At 37.5% G+C, this 21,875-nt stretch overlaps 1 long non-coding RNA gene and 1 pseudogene across 1 annotated transcript in view; one reads left to right on the forward strand and one right to left on the reverse strand.

Annotated features, from left to right (window-relative positions):
- LOC123601048 overlaps window positions 1–21,468 on the forward strand; it is a 60,890-nt gene extending 39,422 nt beyond the window's left edge. The window contains exon 3 of the long non-coding RNA XR_006713948.1: window positions 21,347–21,468. This is a non-coding gene — a long non-coding RNA (uncharacterized LOC123601048). The remainder of the gene's footprint in view (window positions 1–21,346) is intronic.
- Window positions 19,242–19,880, reverse strand: LOC123601047 (annotated as a pseudogene).
- Window positions 21,469–21,875: the final 407 nt, after the last annotated feature.

Raw genomic sequence — 21,875 nt, forward strand, 5'->3', positions numbered from 1 at the left:
TAGGATTAGCAATAATCTCTGCCTTTTGATTCAGCACTAAAGTGTACCCACATCTAGCTTTTTTGTATACTAAAAGTCATTTATAGTTACCCCTCTGTCTAACTGGATTTATTGGTAAAACACTAAGGACACGTAGTGAGAAACGTCAGGACAATGTTCTTCAAAGCATGAACAAATTTCCTGTGCCTACGGTTGGGCTTGTGAATTTATGGAGTACCTATTCTGTATCAAATGCTGTAGAAGAAGTTTTACATGTGTAATGTCTGTTAAATATTATTGTCCCTTTCTTAGAGACAAGGGAATGACACTCAGATAAGGACTCGCCGCTTATTCAACGTACCCCAATGGTTAAGAGTCAATTTACCTGACTCTAAAACATTAACTCTTCATTATGCCTTGATGCCCACAAGCTTGAGGTTTGTAAAAATAACCATTTAGTTTAGTATCTGATACATCACAAGTTCTTTTATTATTATTTAAATATTGACTGAGCTTCAAGGGGAAGTTACTGGGTTTTTTCCCCAGTGATGTTGAGCCTGAATCTCTTATCCAATAAGTGATTGTTTTTTGTTCACAGCACATATGATGAAAAAAAGTATAGGAATGGTAATGCAAAACATGGTAGAGATAAATTTCCGTAAGCTTTTCTCTTACGAAGTGACAGGTAGTAAGTGGATACCTCATCAAGGAAACTTCAGCTAGGATTTAGCAAATACTGTATGGTGGGCTATTTTCCCTCTATGACATTTCCTTGCTAATAAACTCTTAAAAATCCATGATACTTCAAAGAGAAGGAAGTTTTGCTGCAAAACTCCGAGGACTGTTTTATTCTTGCAGTGTATTTGTCATTTGATGAAGGCTTATTTTATTTAATAGATAGCAATCCTGAAAGCATCACAGATATACTGCTAGGAACTAAATTAGTTCTTCCATCTTGATTGGGTTAGATCCATGGAGTCCTGCCTTCTGAGTGGGTGGCAGATTGGGCAGATCAAAGATAATTTCCTTTTCGTATTTGTGTGAACTTTAGAATTACACCTGAGTAGGTATACTCCAAACAGTCGGATGATTATGGAAAATTACGAGTTGTCTTAAAATTTTTATATAAGCTAGCGTTCTCAATATGGCTAAATAAAAAATGTTCTAAATCAAAAGGAAGAGGAAGTATATATGTTGTTTGAGATTTGTGAATACAACACATCAAAATTATATATTAGCTTTGTATAAGCAAAAAAAGTATAACCTTGAAATGTAATACTTTACAATTACTCAGATTTTCAGGGAGTGTTCCCTTTCTTCACTCCTCATTTCTATTGGCCCTGATCTTGCGTCTGAATACTCTTTAGCTCTGTGGCCTTAACCCTGTGAAGATTTTTTTCCCCCATGGCGTGAATATTAAGCCCTGTTTTGTGGTAATTTTTTTGGTTTATTTATTTATTTTGAGAGAGAAAAAGAGTTGGGGAGGGGCAGAGAGAGAGGGAGAGAGAGAATCTCAAAGAGACTCCACACTGTGAGCACAGAGCCTGATGGGAGACTCAATCTCACAAACCATGAGATCATGATCTAAACTGAAATCCAGAGTTGGAGGCTTAACCAACCAAGCCACCCACACACACCTTGTGGTGATTTTTACCCATAGTTTCCATATAAATATCTTCTTTCCTGTCTGAAATATATAGTCCTTAAAGACAGTTGATCATTTTAAAACTTACATCTTTTCATCCATAACACTATATATACCAAGTAAGAGAGAATTCTATTAGCCCATTTATCTTTAAGACCTGCAAGCTCTTTTTTTAGTTAAGCTTAACAAAATACAGTTACTATTTCTCTAATCATTCGGGATTCATTTCATCTCCCACAACTTAACAGCTACTGTTCCCACTTTACACTTCTTTCTGGCAAATCTCATTCCCAGTTAAGAACTCAATTAGCACATGATACACGTGGCTATTGTTTCAACGCTCATATTCAACACTCATCCGGAGCCCCAGTCCTATATCCATAAATGTCATCAGACAGTGCCACTTGAATGACAACTACCTCCTGGGCATTTTCTAGCCATGCCCATCTCTGTCATCTACAAATATCTAAAATTTAAATATATAATCTTCTCCCCACTGCATACAATGTTGCACTATTGGAAGAGATACTATGTACTTAGCCACTTAACTGTACTCTATGTACTCTGCAAGGTACCCCTTACACACTGGAGATCACTTTAATTAAAAATGAAAGAAAGAAAGAAAGAAAGAAAGAAAGAAAGAAAGAAAGAAAGAAAGAAAGAAAGAAAGAAAGAAAGAAAGAAAGAAAGAAAGAAAGAAAGAAAAGGAATGAAGGAAAGAAAGGAATGAAGAAAAAAGAAAAGAAAAGATATTTAGACTCAGAAAGTTATGTGCCCCAGACTTCATATGACAGAGAGAGGATTCAAGCCAAGTTTGTTAAGATTTCAAAGTTAAAGTTCTTTCCACTTCTTCTCACTGCCCCCAACTTTCATTCTCTTATTAACACAATATAATGGTTAAGAGCATTTACTACTGTCAGACTCCTTGAGTCTGAATTCTGATGTTACACTTAATGAGTTTATAACCTGAGGTCAAGTTCTTTCCCATGCCTCTATGTTCTTGTTTATAAAATGAGACTATAAAATACATACCTCACTGGATTATAAGAATTAAATGAAATATAAAGCATGAAGTACAGTAACTGGCACATGGTAAGCTTTCAATATATTATCCCTGGAATCATGTAGTAGTTATGCTATTAGCAACCCTTTATTTAAAATTCTCCCATATCCCTTTTCATCTTGTCAGTCTTTTTTTTTTTTTTTTTTTTTTTTTTTAATTTACATCCAAATTAGTTAGCATATAACATCTTGTCAGTCTTAATGTTCATGGTCCAGTACAGGAATCCATGATGTAAGGGGCACCTGGGTGGCTCAGTCGGGTAAGTGTTCCGACTTTGGCTCAGGTCACGATCTCTCAGCTCAAGAGCTCGAGCCCTGTGTCGGGCTCCATGCTGACAGCTCAGAGCCAGCTCAGAGCCAGTTCAGATTCTGTATCTCCCTCTCTCTCTGCCCCTCCCCTGCTCGCGCTTCTCTCTCTCTCTTTCAAAAATAAATAAACATTAAAAAAAGAAAAAAAGGAATCCGTGATGTTGAATGACTGGTCTGTTTTCTGCCCTAGCAACACACCTATCTCTCCATCTGCACCCTTTTTTGTGCTGTACCTTCCTCCACAAACACCCTTTCCATTCTTTTCTGTCTGATTGTATCCTACCTACCTCTCTAGACCAAGCTCACATTTGTGCTTAACCCAATTTTTCTCTGACTAATCCAACCAGAAGTCATAATTTCTTCTTCCTGCTAAGAAACCAGGAGTTGCCCTTGTTTTAGGTTTGGATAGGGTTTAAATTATCAGCTCATCTTAACCATTCCAGTGGACCTCAAATAGACAGACCCTACTCTTCTCTCCACAGCCTTGTGATGTAGTCCTTGTCCCTGTCCACTGAAGGACAGATTTCTGTGATTCTGTGTTCTCATATGGCTTTAGGGGGGAGACCTTTGGATACTTGGTTCTCCAAGGAAATAATTCTCTATTTAGGTTACCACTCACTGGTTAATCTCAGTCAGTTTTGGTTATGATACATATAATTCCTAATATTGCCAGAAAGAGAGTTGGGCTGTGTATTCATCAGGATAATTAACACTAGCTGCTGAGGAAAACAAATCACACTGGATTAAACAATAAAGTGTTATGCCCAGAATTCATGATCCCCAAAAACCACCAGGGAGCTGAGTCCAATGCAAAAGCAAAAGAGCCTTTATTTGAGCTAGCTCGAGCTCAATCTCCGACCTGCGCGACACAGTGGTGAGATACCGGAGAGAGAGATCGAGTTTCAAAAGCACAAAGGTTTTATAGGGGTCTAGGGGCAGTTGGTGAGGTAATGGCTGTGGCCTCAGCCGATTGGCTGGGGAAGGGTCGTGGCCTTGGCCGATTGGCTGGGGAAGGGTCGGAGTCCTGTTAGGCAGTCGCTGGGCGTGTTTTGATCAGGAAGTTTGAACCGGTGAGATTACTCAAGGGGAGGAGGTGTGGTCTGAGGTTTCTGCAATTTTCCCAGAAAGGGGCCATGTCGGGGACATAGTCACTCAAGGTAGAGGACACAGAACAAGATGGAGTTGGCTGGCGTAGGTCCGCTCTTTCAAAAGGTTTATGTATTGCTTGTGTTACAGTCTGCATAGTGTCAGGTGCTTTTCAGGGGATTTGGGAGTAGTGCTGGCTTCCAAACAGTGACTCGGGGGTATTGATTTCCCATCATGTAACATGTTTTCCATCATCCATGGTCCCAGACCCCTCACTTCTAGGCATAAGGTCAGAGAAAATTAGATAAGAATCATTGGGGTGGTTAGTAGCCAAGCCTATATAGTGGTACATCTTCAGTAATTTTTTTATAGCTCAGACTCTAGTCACATGACCCCAACCCAAATACAATGAAAGCTGGATAATTACTTTTCCTGTGTTCCCTGGAAGAGGAAATGGAATCAATCTGCATCTGGCTAGTCTATGACAGGAGGCTGATAGATACAACTGTCTCCCCATAACCAATACCAAATCCTAGAACTACCATGATGCTGTTCTTTCCCAGCTACACCCGAAAAATAGATCAGGTACTAAGACAATTTCAGTCATTCCCAGATAATTAAACATCACTTTAGTTCTAAGAAAAAACTCAGTTGTAATTGAAATGTCCAGTATGAAAAAAAAAAAAAAAAGTATGAAATTCCTATGAAACTAAAGCTTTCCTTTTCATCAATTTGTATGAACATCATGTTGGAAAGCCAGTTTTGGGGTAGGAAACTTCTTTTCACTAGATGAGATCCTTGAATTCTCTAGCATTGGTGTAGGGAAACAACACAGAGGTCAGATTCAGGAGATGCCATGTTTCAATTGGATGCTTTTGATCTGGAGCTTGTGGCCTCTGGGCATGGTGAAGGGTCAGTGATTTTCTTTTTCCCCTGTCATGAGGCACATTTGTGGCTTCCTTGGAGATTTCTCAGTTGGAAACATCGGATTTTTACACCCTTGATGTTGGAAATGTCTTCCTCTTGGCTATCCACTCATGACTTCTACCCTTTTCTTTATGAATCTAAGAAACACATTTGTAGTGAGGCTGACTCTTGGACAGAGTCTATTTTAAGGCCCTCTCCAGGCTGACTCCCTCCTATGCAGTTCCTTGTTGGTTCTTTGACAAACACACATCTTCCCCCATATCAGTGAAAATGAAGTTGCTTCATGCTGTGGATACCACTTTTCACTGTGGCACTGGGACAGTAGTTACAGATTCATTTAATATTTCTCAGATATTAGTTCCCAAACTCCAAGGGGTGTATATCAAATTGTCTAAGTGGTCTTCTTACAACCTTTCTCAGTAGGATGGAAACAAGGAGAAACACACCTTTTGTCTGGGAACAAGTCATGGGGAGAAAATATCATCACATCCTCAATTACTTTCCTTCAAAACTTCTGTTTCCTTTAACCTCAATTCGGGAGGTGGCTATTTAGTCATGTTCTTTGCAAAATCTGTATAGCATCCCTGTGGAATTTTGAGGGAGTGGGTATTGGCATATATTGTTTTGTTTCAGCTACAGGGTTGCCCTCAACCAATACTGAGAAAATTACCAATTTAACATATTTTTAGGTTAATAGTAAGTAAAATTTCCAAGGAATGATTTACTTAAAAATTAAATTAGAATGGATTGGCTAAATGTCATGTCATACTCATTTGCTTTCGAACTGGGAAAGGAACAGAAAGAATTAGAACTTAATGCACTGAGAATTTCTGGACATCATCTTGAGTGTGCTCAACAGATGGTTGTGAGTGTGGGAAGCTCATTGCTTGTATGTGTCTCTGCAAAGTGGATGTTGAGAGCATATGGGACATGAGAGCATATAGGAAGGGACATGAAAGTCACATCCTATTTCATGCCTTTCATGGCATGGCATTCACACATATCCATGCTGGATATTCAGCATGTAATGTGAAGCCTTTTTGATCACTTATTAAGCTGAAGGTACCCTATCATACTATCAAATTATGAGAGAAACTGCCATGGGAGAAGGAGATGTGTACATTTGTACCTAAAACTAATCAAAAGCACTTATGTGACTATAGTAATGTGAGACAAAGTAGACTTTAGAATGTGGAATATTACCGTAGAGAAAGAGTGTCAATACAAAATAATAAAGAAGACACTTTACCAAGAACACAAAACAATCCTAAATCCTGGGGTTTAGACTGAGGGATTGGCAAGTCTTAGTCTCTTTGGTACTGAAAAACTGGGGGAGATCCAACTATGTTTTTCAGAGGTTTCCACATAGTTCTTGGGCCTCCTGCCTCATACTACTTCAAAATCTGGTAAATGTCGCTAGGGAGCGATTGGCCCTATGCTTGAGGCTGACCTCCTTGCACTGGTCTTTCTATTCTCATCATCCCAAAACTAAGGGAATTTTGACTTTCCCTTTAGAATCTTTTGCATAACTCTCAGCCTTTGTGTAGCCCCAGAATTTAGGAACTATTTTATGAGGGCTTTTGTGATATTGGAATTTAGTAAGAGATACATAGTTGGTCTTTGTCCCAGTTTTTGGCACAGAGCTCCTAGAATCCTTGGAATTTCCTAACTGCTGACAGAGATCAAGGTGTCTTTTGTTATGTTAATCAAGTGACTTAGAAAGCACCTAAAGGTAAGAAGCAGGAGGGAGGGGCTACTTGCCTATGAAGCCAACCTTGTGATTTGAGGGTTGAAATTTTCAGTCCCACCCAACCTCCACCTGAGGGAAAAGGGGCTGGAGAATGAATTCAGTCACAAATGGCCAATGGTTTAATCATCCCTGTGTAATGAAGCTTCTGTGAAAACCCAAAGGACTGGGTTAGGAGAGCTTCTGTTGGTAAACATGTGGAGATGTGGGGAGTGGTGTGCTTGGAGAAGGCATGGAAGCTCTGTGCCTTTTCTCCAGACCTTGTCCTGTGCATCTATTCTATCTAGCTCTTCTTGAGTTACATCCTTTTATAATAGACCAATGATCTGGTAGGTAAAATGTTTCCCAAGAGTTCTGTGATTCATTCTAGCAGTGAATTGAACCCAAGGAAGTAATGGTGGAAACCTCTACTCTTTATATAGCCAGTTGGTCAGAGGCATACATGACAACTGGGGCTTTCAACTGACATCTGACATAGGGTGGGGAGTCTCGTACAATTGAACCTTTACCCTGTAGAATCTGCTGCTGTCTCCTAGTAGATAGTGTCAGAATTGAGTTAAATTGTAGGACACCCAGCCAGTGCTGGAAAATTGGTGGTCATGTGGAAACCACCCACACATGCCCGCGTGCTCACACACACACACACACACATACCCTAGAAATTGGGAGCAGAATCATTATAGCCTTTAGGGTCCCTCAAATTTCCAGTTTGTTTTATACCAGCCATGTGTGGCTGGTAACAGCTTGTTATTTCTCTTTCTCCAGCAAAGGTCCTAGGCCTGGGCCACTCCCAATCCTCTGCCTGGGGTAAGAATGGGCCATAGCCTTAGTGGGGAACAATGACTGGAGATCATCAGTTCACTTACCCAGGACACAAGCTTCTCTGAAATTTCAATCTAATCCTTGTTCCCACAGCATCTTGATGTCTCCAAAATTAGGATTTATATAATTTATCTGACTTTTTCTAGGCTTAATTTTTTAAATCCAGTGGAAGTCATTGTATGGAAACCAATTTGACAATAAATTTCATATATTAAAAAAAAAAAATCCAGTGGAATCTAGGTGTGACCCAGCCTACTACATTTGAAAGTAGAGATCCTTTGCTCTAGTAATTTTTGAAAGTTAAACTATCTTTCATTATATTAAATCTTCCCTAATTTTATGAATCATCTCTTGAATTTGGGAATTTCCTGTGTATAGAGATATAATCACCAAACACAGTTTATCAAAATAGATTATTTTCTTCACTGTTTTTTGTTTGTATTTTGTTTTTGTTTTTGTTTTGAGAGAGAGTATGTGCATGGGGGGTGGGAGCATAGAGAGAGAATCTCAGGGCTCGATCTAACAATAGCTAGATCATGAACTGAGCCAAAATCAAGAGTCAGAGGCTAAACAGACTGAGCCACCCAGTCACCCCTGAAATAGATTATTTTCCTTGAGGAGCAATGTAAAAGGATTTCTTTGAAATTCAGTCTCTGTCTGGAAACATGAATTAATAGTTGCAGAGTTGTAAAAATAATATAAAATATATGAAAAGGCTTTGGGTAATGAAAAAGAATATATAGATCTGAAAGGTTTTTTATTATAAGGTGGAGTTAAAGAACAATCTGAAAGTAGGATGACTTCCCTTTATACTATTTATTTTTGTAAGAGCTATAGAGATATTATGCCCAAAGTAAAGTTATAGACACTCTTCTCCTAAACAAAAACGTCTCAGACATTTAAGTCCAAAAGAGGAGAACAAATGTCTTTTTGAGCATATATTTTTTATTGAGCTATTTTCATGTAAATTATCTCATTGAATTTTCAGACTCTCAAAGATATCTTCTACATTATAAAAATAAGACAATTCAGGCTGCAAAGGGTTAGGAATCTTACACAGAGTCACACAGGTAGGAGATCAAAGGGCCAGCATTCAAACCTCTGGAAGTAACTACAAACCTAGGTAGACTCTTTGGACGATACCAAAGACCACTTTCTTAATCACAGAGAAATGAGAAATGAGATAACTCAAAGATTCTCTGCAGTCTGTCCTGTTACAGTTACGGGATAAAATACATAAGAAAGTTAAATAGTGTCTCCCATGAAAATTACATGATCACAAAGCTCATTTACCTGGACACTGAAGCAAACCATCCTGGAAGTCTCCCTGTAAAATGATCTTTTCTCTCAACTACTAACCATGTATTAATATCTTACGATTATGGTGGTATGTTAGACAGCCATGGGGAAGGCAGGATCCTTCTCAAAAGTCAGTTTCCAGAAGGTGGAGGGACACTGTTACAAAATAGAGGACTTTGGGGATGACATAATGGAGACCAGTTCCTGAGGATATCCTGGAAAAATTTCAAATGCTGAGTCCTCAATAAGAAGCAGTATCACAGTAGGGGATACAGAGCTACAAAGCAGTTGAGAGTCTAGAAGACAACGAATGATCTGGGAGTCTGGAACTTCGGGAGGTGGCTGATGGGAACAGGAATAAAGACACAATGAATAGAATTAGTGCTGAAGGTTTTTGAGGGAGATAGCGCAAGTGGGGCAGTAATGTTGGGTAGAGAGAGGAGTCAGTAGTAGGTGACAACTAGAATGAAGAAAAACAGAGTGGGTCTTCCTGTGGGGAAGTCATGAGGGTGATACTCAAACCACAAAAGGGTGGGAAGACAGCCCCAGTGAGGGCAAGGGACTCAGGTTGACTCATGGAAGAAGCTGAATGAGAAATGCTTCAGTTTTTCAGCCATGATCTCCTTTGATTATCACTTGCAAGTTCTTACATTTGGCAAGATGTTGCAAATTTTCAGGCTCATAGTTCCAGTTTTTAGAGCTAAAAGTATCACTGATTGTCGTGATTAAGTAAATCTAGTATTTCCCAAGTATTACTTTTTAGTAAGAATAATTTTTCTTACTAGACTTCTATTAAAATATATTCATCTCAGTTTCAATGCAGTCAGTTGAAAGCTTTGCTGAGTAATTTTAAGGGCACTTAATCACTGATTTGATGATTGGAAAGTTAGTTTGGCTCCATTTACTAATGGTGTGTTTTACACCATTAGCTTCCCTTATTCTCAGGCCTTCAGACTCATACTGAATTATACAACTTGCTCTACTGGGTTGGCAGCTTGCAGACAGCAGTGGGACTTCTTAGCCTCCATAATCAATGGGCCAATTCCTATAATATCTATCTATGTATCTATCTATCTATGTATCCATGTATCTATCTATCTATCTATCTATCTATCAATCAATCAATCATCTATCTATCATCCATCTGTCTGTCTCCTACTGGTTCTCTGGAGAACCCTAATACACCAGATGAAGTGTAAAATCGTAATGTCTGTAGTTTATATGCAAACATTTTAAAATATAATATTCTCTTCTTTAGTTTAAGGAAGAAATAAGTTTAGTTAAATAAATGTAGTACATTCAACTAGGTGAATTCAAATATGCTACTTAGTCTAAGTAAACATAATGTATTACTTTTCTAAGTAGTTTATTCTGTCATAGAATTCACCACTCCATATAGTTAGATTTTTTTTTTAAATCTGGCCCTTGTTTTCCTAGGGCATGCACTCTCCCTATGCCTAGAATGATCTTCATGCTCCATACCATTTAAGAAAGTCCTTTCAGCTTTTAAAAACTAAATCCAACCATCTCCTCTGTACATGTTTCCCTGACCCTTCTCCCTCTACTGCTACCATTCTGGAATGAATTATTCTATCCTCTGAACAATTTCTGAATATATATATTTCTGAATATACACACACACACACACACATATATATATATATACATATATATATATATCTGTACACACACGCACATGTATATATATATATATATATATATATATATATATATATATATGTGGGGAGGGGCAGAGGAAGAGAGAGAGAGACAGAGTCTTAAGCAGATTCCACACTCGGGGTGGGTCCCAATATGGCGCTCTATCCCTTGACTCTCAGATCATGACCTGAGCCAAAATCAAAAGACAGACACTCAACCAACTGAGCCACTAATGCGCCCCAACATATATATGTCTTATTTTTACCATACTGCTTTATAGTTTCTATGTCTATCTCTCAGTGATTATTCATGGAGTTGTATTATATCATTTTCATTTGTATATCCATAGCACCTAGCCTAGTAACTGTTCTCAGTACATAATCAGCAAGTTTTGTTGAATTGGAATATGTATGATCATGGACTAACTTTCCACTTAATTTTCACAGATTTTGGGATGTATTTATTTAAATATACATACTAAATAAGATAGAGTATAAGATAATGATGAATCAGGTATGAAAACTTCCTTAAGGCACTTAATGTCTAAGATGGAACAAGAGGCATAATATCTTCATTCATGGAAGGTTTTTAAAAATTGTCTGAGGTGTGAGAAATTTCTAGGAGTATATTTCCATCCCATAACCCTCTTCTGCCTCTTTCTTCTTGATCCCATTTCTTCCAGTACTTTTCCTATCAAGCTTGAGAATCTCAGATATGTAGAGCATGCCCTCTACACATTTAATTAAGGAAAAGTTTTATATAAGATTTTTTCTCAAACTTGAGTAAAATGTAGACTTCCCTTAAAATGAAAACATTTTTATGGATTCCTAGTACTGGTTTAACTTATATTTATTTACGACATTACTAAAATATGTGTAAGGATAAATCTGGATAAAAGCACTGATATACTAGTGCTTTTAGAACTAAAATATCAAAATACATTTAGAGACTAGATACATAAATCTAGAACTTATTTAGGTAGAATTAGAATAATAATTAAATGTGATAAAGGATGTGATTGAAATTTAAATGCCAGTTTTGAATTTAATAGTACAAACTTGCATTTGCTTGTTTTATGTTTTATGTTTTATGTTTTGTGTACTTGGTTGTTCTTTTGAACTGCCCAGACTATTCTTTGGTTATTTTTCACTATCACTCTCATTTTAATTAATTAATTAATTTATTAATTAATTTTTAGAAAGAGCACACGCTTATGTGTGAGCAGGGGAGGGGCAGACAGAGATTGGGGGGAGGGTGGAATCTTACACAGGCTCCATGCTCAGCATAGAGCCTGATGCAGAGCTCAATCTCATGACCCTGAGATCATGACCTGAGCTGAACTCCAGACTCAGATGCTCAAATGACTGAGCCAACCAGGCTTCCCTTAATTTCATTTTTAATAAAAATATTTTTGTAACTACCAAAACATTTTAGTAGGCCAATTTGATTCATGGTACATTATAAAATGCAATACTAAAAAATTTAAAAGACAATATAATAAAAATTCCTTCACTTTATATGTACTAACATACATACTGCCAGTGAACTCATAAAAGCTGGTAGGTGCAAACACATGAGCTTCCCAGCATGTTTGCTTGCATCCTGAACTAACTGTTGTTCTACCAGCTGAGCTTGAGTTCAACAAGGCCTACTAACATAATGCTGTTATAGCTTTGAGCCATCACATAACACCAAACTGACAGAAACAAAAACACAAACCAGGGCACAGAAGTGAGTGGCAGCATTGATTTTTAATTTGTTTCTCTAGATGATTCATTTACTCCTATGTTTGAGCTCCTGGATTTAACAGGACTTCTCTGCTGCATCTCAAAAGTGTCTAGGAAAACTCCTGGGGCACTGCACCCATCAAAACATTTTCTCACTATTGGTCGTTGTGGGATATAACACACTGCATGCTCAAGAATTCATTTCATTTCTCGTTTTGAGAGAAAAGGAGGTGGCATAGTAACATTTGCCACCTAAGTAGTTTCCACTCAAAATATAAATATTGCTGGAACTCTTTCTAATTATACCAGCTTTTCCTGTGTTGGCCAAAAAATGCTGTCTCCATTCAGTCCCACAGGAGTTTTGATTCACAGTCCTTCAACCTTGGCTCTCTCTGTGGTTGTATTCCTAATTTGTTACATGCATGTAATTAATTATAATTCAATGTAGAAAGTTGTAATCAATGTAAGATTTTTTATAAGATAAAATTGTGTAAGATTTCAATTAAGTGGGATTGCTTTCATCTAGGGTGTTGGAAAAGATATATAGAAATGTAATAAATGAATGATAGCCATCCCAACAATTATAACTCCATTTTTTCTGGTTCACTTTGCCCCTAGCTAGCATTCAGTTCCCTTCCCTTCTCCTATTAGAGTCTATCTGCCTGACCACCAACATCAGAGTCTGCACAAGGTTGTGTGTCAGCTCTGGGCAATTAGAAGAAGGTGCCCCTTTCTCCAGGTGAATGTAGCCCACCATCAGATTGCATAATTTGGTAAGCAGGACACATGCTGGGTTTGAGTTCTCATTTTTATTTCCTTTGATTGGATGTCCCTGTTCAAGGCATAATCTACACAATTTTCTGTGATGGTGTTGACCATCATTCACTTAGATCTTGTAGCATAAATCGATTTTTTACAGATTTTATTTTATTTTAAGTAATCTCTATACCTAACATGGGTCTCAAACTCAAAACCCTGAGATGAAGAGTAGCATAGCATGAATCAATTTAAATTCATAAAATACAATGGAGGCTCTCGGAAATATAATTTCTTTCTTCAATGGAAGCTACTAAAAAAAAGATACTCTGTCCCATCAGACATGGATAAGAAAGCATATAGTCTTACTGACTACAAGTTAATATCATGAGACTATGAGGTCTTGGGACAAACACTAATTAGAAGCAATATTGGTTAGGATATAACATACAAACAGGCAGAAATGGCTCAAATACAATACAGGTTTGTTTATAACTTACATAAAGACTAAGTGTTTTAATTGCTTTCCATACTTTCACGGATTAGGATCCTTAACATTTTTTAAAATTTACATCATTTACATCATTTAATATACATCATCATAAACTGCATTTGAAGTATACAATTATTTAAGTTCTTTTGTTTTGTTTTTTTTTGTTTTGTTTTGTCTTGTTTTGTTTGGAGAGAGAAAGGGCAAGAGAGAGCATGAGTAGGGGAGAGGCACAGAGAAGAGAGAGAGAGAGAGAGAGAGAGAGAGAGAGAATCTTAAGCACGCTTCACATCCTGCACAGAGCCTAATTTGGGGCTTGATCTCATGTCCGTGAGATCATGAGCTGAGCTGAAATCAAGAGTTGGGACACTTAACCGACTGTGTCACCCAGGTTCCTCAGAAGTAGATAAGTTTGATATATGTATATACTTGTAAAACTATCACCACATCAAGAAAATTAACATATTCATCACCCCTAAAAGATTCCTTGTGCTCTTTTGTAATTCTTCCTGTCAAGCCATTCTCATTCTCTCATCCTCTCCCTAGGCAACCACTATTCTGCTTTTGATTACTATGCATTAGTTTCTATTTTCTAGAATTTATATACATATATACCTAATATATATGTATATTTATATGTATATGTATATGTAATATATATACATATATGTGTATGTGTATATATATGTTATATGTGTATATAGCATGCTATATATATATGGCATATATATATGGCACACACGTTATTGCATGTATCCATATTTAATTCCTTCTTATTGCTGAGTAATATACCATTGTAGGCATATATGCCACAGTTTACCTATTCAGTGGTTGATGGACATTTGGGTTGTTCCCTGTTTTGAGCTATTACAAATAAAGCTGGTATGTACATCCACATATAGGTCTTTGATGGACATATGCTTTCATTTCTCATGGGTAAAGATCTAGGAGCAGTTGGATCATGTGGGTGGTGTATGTTTAAAGTTTTAAGAAACTGCTAAACTATTTTCCACAGCATTTGCTGTATTTTACATTCCTATTTATTTCAATTTTTTTCTCTCTGTATTCATTTAGGTTAGTTTCTATTGCTATGGACTCAAATTCACTAATACATTCTCCTGAAATTGGTTGTTAATATCATCTAGTGTGGGGGTGCCTAGGTGGTTCAGCTGGCTAAACATCTTACTCTTGATTTCAGCTCAGCTCATGATCTTACAGTTCATGAGATTGAGGCCCATGTTGGGCTCTGTGCTGACAGCGTGGAGCTGCTTGGGATTCTCTCTCTTCCTCTCTTTCTGCCCATCCCCTCCTCACTCTCTCTCTCAAAATAAACTTATTTTTTTTTAATGTCATCTAGTGTAGTTTTCACCTAGAAGCTCTGATCTTTTTATTATCCCTTTCTCCAGTTTTATTGAGATACAATTGACATGTAACACTATGTTAGTTTAAGGTGTACAACATAATGATTATACACACACACACACACATACACACATATGGTTTTTATAAATGCCTTATAAACCATTGTTTTAAGTATTTTGTCGTGTATTGATAGTTTCAGGAAGGAGAGTAAATCTGATCCCTTTACTCCATTCCAGTCAGAAGTTGAAGTGCCTGAGCTCCTTACATCTGGTGGCTCTTCCATTTTCGACATATAGCTTGCAAAATCTCTGTGCTTTTTTCCATCAAGCTGTGGAAAGAGAAAGAATATGAAGGATTATGTGTAGGTAATTTTATGAGTCAACTCTGGAAGTTGTTGCTCACATCTGTAACGTTACCCTATGTTTGTAGGTCACGTGGTTATATCTGACTGAAAGCCCAGTGGAAAATAATAGTCAAGCTGTAATCTCAGGGAAAAACAGGAAATGATTTTGGTGAATGGCTCACCAACTTCTACCACGTTGTACATTTATGGGCACCAAATACCCATTTACTCTTCCTCTCACATTAAAAAAATACATTTATTCCATGTCGAGAGACACAGCCATCCAGGTATTTATGATCTTCAGGTGACGCTTTTTTCTCACTATCAAATCTGAACTCCACCTCTAATAATTTTGCAGCATATAAAGCAAAAAAATAATATTTTTGCTCTCCCATGCCCACCCAGTAGAAGGTATTGGAGCAGGGATAGGATAATTGCAATTAAAACTTGCATTCTGACAAAGAAAAGAGTGGGATTCTACTGTAGTGTGTGTGGTCCTTGCCAATGATGTACATTCTGTCAGGCAGGCATTGTGCAGTCCCTCCTTGCTAACAAATGGAGAAGATTCCTTGATTTGATGTTTATTCTACTTTCTGAAAACATTTCATCTTTTGTTTTTCACATGTTCCAACTCCTCTCCTGGGGGTTCCCTTCCTATTAATTATCCTCCACTATCTTTCAGCAAGTTCGTTTGGGGGAAAAGTCCTTTCTTCAAGGTTGCACAACTTTCATACTTCTGTTCATGAGACTTGGGGGCCTGTATATGTTTGAGACATGAGTGTTCAAGACATTTTTAGTATCGGTTCATGGCCCCTTCAGCAATTCAATTTCCTCAAAAATAAGTAGATCTACTTGCATCCAGTCAGTTTCATCTGACTGTAGATACACCAACATTCTTTTCTAGACACCAGTCTAAAGCCTGATTCAGTTTTGTGCTTTCTCATCTACGTATCTCTTTTTTTTTTTTTTTTCAACGTTTATTTATTTTTGGGACAGAGAGAGACAGAGCATGAACGGGGGAGGGGCAGAGAGAGAGGGAGACACAGAATCGGAAACAGGCTCCAGGCTCTGAGCCATCAGCCCAGAGCCCGGCGCGGGGCTCAAACTCACGGACCGCGAGATCGTGACCTGGCTGAAGTCAGACGCTTAACCGACTGCGCCACCCAGGCGCCCCTCATCGATGTATCTCTTATTCTCAACTGAACAAAGCCTGGAAACCATCTGAAGGAATCTGTAGGAATGTCACCCATTACTAGGCTACTGTTGTGTTAAGCTGCTTTCAATCTTACTTTTTGCTATTTGAGGTCTATAATAAGTATCTTTTTCAGTCTTTTGGGGCCCTAAATTCTGGAATCAATAAATTACCTTTGATTTCTAATTGAGAAATAAGTATTTAAGCTGATCTCTTTCTTGCAGTAACTTGTGAAAAGCAACAAAGGGTTGCAACACATACTACGATTAAGGATCTTTTCAACCACTTCTCTGAGTGCTACAGGCTCATAACATACCTTTCAAATTACTGAAGCATTTGTTTCATCAAATGTTTTTTATCACATAATATGGATCACCAGTTTTCAAGTGTGTTCTATCAACAACTAACTTAACTAAAACTAAACAGCTAAACCAACTTTATTAAGTTTAGGTCATCCTTGGGGCCTCCTTCTGCTTCTGGTATCAATATTTTAGAGTAAATCAATAAAGTAATACAATGGCTTGAACATTAGAATTTATTTCCCTTTCCCATGAAGTCCAAAATGAGTATTCTTCATTAGCAGGTATCTTTCCTTCAGATTGCATCAACCCAGGCTTTCCATCTTCCACAGATGGCTCCTAAGATTTTGAAGCTTTTCTCCATTAGCTTGTGGGAGGAGAAAGCATGGAGAATCATGCATGGGCTGTGCCTAGAAGTAGACAAGTCAGTTTTGCCCACCTCTTCTTAGCCAGAACTCAGTCACATGGCCAGACCTAACTGTAAGGAGGGTAGGGAATACATACAGGGTAGTTGTGTCTAAAGGAGAAGGGGCTGAAAACTTTGGTGAATAGCTAACTAATTTCTGTGTAGAAGCCAATACTGTGGAAGATAGAGTAGGAAAACCAACAAAATGGAATTCTTGACATCCTTCTTCAAGTTTCATGATCAAGTTTCACCACATGACTCGACTTTTCAACTATGTTAGCTAACATTCCTTTTATTGTCAAAGGTTGTTTTAGTTGGATTTTCTGCTACTTGCTATGTCAAACATTGTAATCAGTAGAGTTGCCAAATGGATTTTCCATTAACATCAACAGTCTTTAACATAGCATCACCTCCTGCTGCCTTCCTGTTATCTCTTTGAGTAAAGTAAGTTTTAATGTTGAATGCTTGAGTTTCCAGTAAAGCATTTGATGTATCAGGCTGCATACTGGGAGATTCAGCTCTGCCCAAGTGGTGAGGCCTCAACATATGTCAGATAGGAGTTTGGAGGCAGGCTAAGGTCTGAAGAAGCCCTTGCAATTCATGTTTCTTTGAGGGTTAATCTTGTAGTAGGAATGTGGTCTGTGATGATCCCCTAAGGCCTCAGAATCTATGACCACACCTTTGAATTTCCCTAGAACAAAAGAAAATCAACAGATTAGTCTCTGTTTTAAACTTGACTCCTGTTTTTTGTTTGTTTGCTTTTTCTATCTTACAGATCATCTGAGTCCAAACTCTTCTTCTTGGCGATACTCATTCTGAATTCATGTCTTCAGCTAAATTCAAACAGTTGTACTTTCTTTCCAAGGTCAAAATAGAGCTAAGCATTGTTCTCATCTTCTGGTGTCTGCCTCCTTTCATTTCCTTCATAACAACAGAAGCTCATTTTCCTATTTCTTTTTTCTGCTTTCAGGAATCATTTATTCATTCACTGATTCAGTCAACAAATGTTTTCTGAATGTCTGCTGTGTATCAGACACTCTTCAGTGTGCTAGAAAAAAGCCAGACTGAGCTACTTCCATAAATCGGACATAAGCTCATATAGCATTCAGGCAGTTTCTAGAATGGTAATGTGATATATTGGAAAAAAATAGAGGCTTTGAGGTCAGATACAATTGGGTTTAATCTCCAACTCAATTACTTACAGGTTGTGTTAATTATGAAATGAAGCTATCCTGTGAGCCTCAATTTCTCCTTTATAAAAATGTGGGTAATACCATTATTCAAGGTTAGAATAATAATTAAATGATACAAGGCTAGCAAAAGTCTTGGCACAGAGTAGTATAGCGAATGCTTCCTCTTTTCCACTTTTTTCCTTTCTTTCCTCTCTCTTACCTGTCCTCTATTCTTTCACCTTCTTTCCTTCCCTACCTCATTTTCTGTTTTCCTTCTTTCTGTTCCAGCTTTCTAAGTTCCTAACTTCCTTTCCAGGTAAACATGCTAATGGCTACATTTTCATTTTCCAAGATTATATTGAAATTCTAACAGATACTCCTTAGCATAAACACTCCAGATTAGATGCTCTTTGAATGACCTAAGAAAGAATATAAATACTAATACTCTTTATGAGATCTGTACATTCTTCCCTTCCTAGATGGCTGCATAGGTAGTTTCTCTTTCTGACTCTAGAAGTACATATCACTGTCCAATTGGGATGATGTCCACTGCTACTTTCCAGGCATATCTTAGAGATGTTGGCTGAGAAAGAGCAATTAGATATCCAAAATAGTAACCACAGAAGGCTGAAAACTATTTTTAAAAAATGACAGGGGGAAAATTTATTTATTTATTTATTTATTTATTGATTGATTGATTGATTGATTTATTATTATTTTCACTAGGCAAAGAACTTTATTAATCTTCTTTCAAACTTTATTCCCAGGCTTCTTCAGCTTAATTAGCTACAAAGAATGAATTGTGTCTAAGCAAAAACTGAAAAGAGCTGCAGTGTCCCAGGGCTTGGGCTTAAAAGTATTAGAGATCCATGAACAAAATTTTAAAAAGCAGTCTTAGTATAAAATAGCAGCTCCCCAGAACTTCTTCAAGTTCTGTCTTCTTCAGAACTTGACTCCATTCAGTTTGCTTCAATTTTGGAAGCTTCATCAAAATTCTTCACAAGATCTGGAATTTCCTCCTCCTCCTTCTCTCAGGTGGCAAGTGGTCCTTTTCCATCAACGGATTGTGTGGGCAGAGCTTCAGCCAGTCTTCTTAAACTAGTCAGACTGTCTGCACCGAGTTGATTTAAGATCCTGGGTAGCATTTCTGTCAGCCATTTCCTCTCAGCATGACCTAGAATGGTCAAAGTGTTCGCTGCCAGGGATGCATGAACTTTAGGCTCGTTGAAGTGGATCACTGTTCCTTGGTTTGTGAATCTATTTGCTTCTTCAATACGAGAGATATTGTTTACCCCTAACTTTAAGGAGAACTGAAGTTTTTTATCATCTTCTGTAGCCGTTCTATGAGCCACTTTGTTCTTTTGGTTCCTTTTCCACCGATGCACACTAGTGCTTGAATTTGATGAATTTCTGTTGGTTCATGATAGTTTTGCTCATCTGGTTGGAGCAGAAATAGGACCGCGGGGGACTAGGGTTGGCGCTTAGGGGGCCTAGGGCAGACTAGCCACGATTAGGTGCACATGAGCCAGGACGCAAGATGGCAGCTCAACAGGGGAAATGTATTTTTATTTTATTATTATTTTTTTTAACATTTATTCATCTTTGAGAGACAGAGCATGAGTGGGGGAGGGCAGAGAGAGGGGAAGACAAAGACTCTGAAGCAGGCTCCAGGGCTCTGAGATCACAGAGATCACAAACCATGAGATCATGACCTGAGTTGAAGTTGGAAGCTTAACCAACTGAGCCACCCAGATGCCCCAGAGGAATGTATTTTAAATGGAAGACAGAAAAGCATGAGGATTTAGTAAAGTTTTTAAACCTATTTATTTATCTATTTGACTATACTTGATAAAGCTATTTGAATCTATTTCATTTTAATAGAAATTATCATAGGTAAAAAATGAGAATAAATGGGTTTGTTTGGTTCCATTTGCTATAATATTCATCTTGAAATAGAGTATTCATTTTAGTGCTCTAGAAACTGAGTCTAACCATGTATTACATGTAGCATCATATAAAGGATATTTTTATAGAATTTCTTTGTTGAATATCACTCCAGATTAAATCTTTAATTAAATTGAAAAAAAACTTTGAGTCTTTATTGAGATGTGTGAAATGCTTTGATGCTCTTAAGATAAGAAGTGTTAAGTGCTAAGTATAATTAGGTATAGAAAATTTGCACATGCTAGAAATTATGTTCAAAGACCACATTGATTTTTTGTGAAATTTGCATTTTGGATGAACTCCCAAAATATATGAAAGATAATTTATATAGCTCAAGAAGACTATTTTTATTACCCTCTATTTCACTATGGAAAAAAAAAGAAACACAGATGTTTTATTATCTTTTGAAAAAGGAAATGATATTTTCTTAACATGCCACTTCCTGGGATATATCACTTCATACATAATGTGTTAAAAATAGGAAAAAACTCATTAAGTCTAGTGATGTTATGCCTAAAAAGCTCTATTTGAGTTCACAACTGATAATTTTCTGGGCTTTATCTTAAGTACGTTCTTAAGGGACAATGGACGATGACTATTTGGAAGAAATGTGTTTCATGTTTGAAACAAAGGAAATCCCAATTATGTAAACGATTAAAATTAAGAAATCAAGGCACCTATATGATATCACTGTAATTGTATTTACATATCTACACATACACAAATACATTCCAGAGACATAAATATAGAAATAAGTAATAAGATACAATGCGGTAAAATGTTGGCAGTGATTGTTGTTAGCTGATGAAATTATGAATGATTTCTTTTTTCTACTTTCTGTATTTGCCACACTTCTTGAAAATGTACTTGAATGAATGTATAATTTAAAAAACTTAAAAAGAATCTCTATTTGTCTCAGTGTGGTTAAAGAAAGAATTATTTCCTTTTAGTGACTACATTTTTCTCCTTCATAAAGGAGACAGTAATATATGTATAGTACAGATTGGTGGGCACAAGTTCAGAAAATTATTGCTGTTAAACACTTACTCTAAACATTTATATGCATTAACTCAGTACACAGAATAACCTAACAAAGTTGCACTATATCTCCATTTTACAGGGGAAGAAACCGAGGCACAAAGAGACTAGTTTCTTGCCAGAATGAATCCAGGCAGTTTGGCTCCAGGGTCCACCTCTTAACCAGTATCCTATGCCTGCACTTAACATATATCTACTATGTGCTCTGAACTTTTTTTTTTTAATTTTTTTTTCAACGTTTATTTATTTTTGGCACAGAGAGAGACAGAGCATGAACGGGGGAGGGGCAGAGAGAGAGGGAGACACAGAATCGGAAACAGGCTCCAGGCTCTGAGCCATCAGCCCAGAGCCCGACGCGGGGCTCGAACTCACGGACCGCGAGATCGTGACCTGGCTGAAGTCGGACGCTCAACCGACTGCGCCACCCAGGCGCCCCATTCTGAACTTTTGATAATGCATCATTGCTTTACGGTAAGCATGAATACTTCAGACCTGGATGGTTCTGCGTTCAAATCCCAATTCCAGTATTTACATGTAGTGTGTCTTTGGAGGAGGAACTTCGCCTCTCAGCCTGAGTTCCTTCAATAAAAGGGGATAATGGTACGATTCAG

Source organism: Leopardus geoffroyi, chromosome D1 (assembly GCF_018350155.1).
Source record: "Leopardus geoffroyi isolate Oge1 chromosome D1, O.geoffroyi_Oge1_pat1.0, whole genome shotgun sequence".
Lineage (NCBI taxonomy): Eukaryota > Metazoa > Chordata > Mammalia > Carnivora > Felidae > Leopardus > Leopardus geoffroyi.